Source organism: Elephantulus edwardii, unplaced genomic scaffold, assembly GCF_000299155.1.
Source record: "Elephantulus edwardii isolate Elephantulus edwardi_28Jun2011 unplaced genomic scaffold, EleEdw1.0 scaffold00080, whole genome shotgun sequence".
NCBI classification, from domain to species: domain Eukaryota; kingdom Metazoa; phylum Chordata; class Mammalia; order Macroscelidea; family Macroscelididae; genus Elephantulus; species Elephantulus edwardii.
This window is the reverse complement of record NW_006399830.1, coordinates 702,033-703,029: the sequence shown is the minus strand read 5'-3', so window position 1 is coordinate 703,029 and position 997 is coordinate 702,033.

Below are 997 nucleotides of genomic sequence, written 5' to 3'. Positions count from 1 at the left end.
TCCCCCCGGCACTGTCCCCCTGCACTGTCCTCCTGGCACTCCCCCCTGCCCCCAGACTGTCTCCCCTGCACTGTCCCACCCAGCACTGGCTTCCTAACACTGACTGTCTACTTTGCCAAGCACGATGTCCTTCCCCAGGGACTGAGCCCAGATCACACTCCCAGAGTACGTGAGAGGAAGTCTTACCTGCCTCCTTTTAAGGAGCATTTTGATGGCATTTCTTCCAGAGTCAGATGTGCTCCTTTTTCTGGCAGTCCAGAAACAATCCCTCCTGCTGACGAGCCTGTTCTGACTCCTGGCAACCCCTTGGGCTTTCCAGATGAGAGCCTTTGTTGGAGCAGGTCCCTCAGAGCCACAAGTGGATTCGAACTGCTGACCTTCTGTTGGCAGCTGACACATAAGTGGTGCAGCACTGGGCGTGGCTCGTGGTCTCTACCATCACCAGGATTCCCGTGAAGAAAGAACAGAGGAATAGACAGAGGGACACACGCCCCCTCCTCCCACACCCAGCAGCATCTGCCCTGGCTGGCCAGCTTCCCTGTGCTGTTTACCTCACCCTCACCCCCTGACCCTGTAACCCTAACCCTCACCATAACCCTCTAACCCTCACCCCCTGACCCTGTAACCCTCACCCATATCTTCATCCCCCCTTCACCCCCCCCCCCAACCCTCCCCCTCCCCCTGCCCCTCTCAGAGGACTGTCATAGGAGGGCAATTCTTCATTCTTGGTTTCCATTCTTGAAACCATGCTTCCTTTTTTCTCTTTATCAGAGTGAAACACAGCCATTTGAAAACAAACACAGCTGGCTCTTGGGATTTCCAGCTTCCTTTTCTTAAACTGATTTGTGAACTAGGCAATGAGTCCACTGTCTCACTCCCCTTTTAGGGTCTGTACTGGACTTTCTGAGGCTCGGACACTAGATGCGGGGCCCCTGTAGGTCCAGGAGTGTGGAGCCCCAATGACATTGACGCTGGGTTGAGGGTGATTTCTTTATGT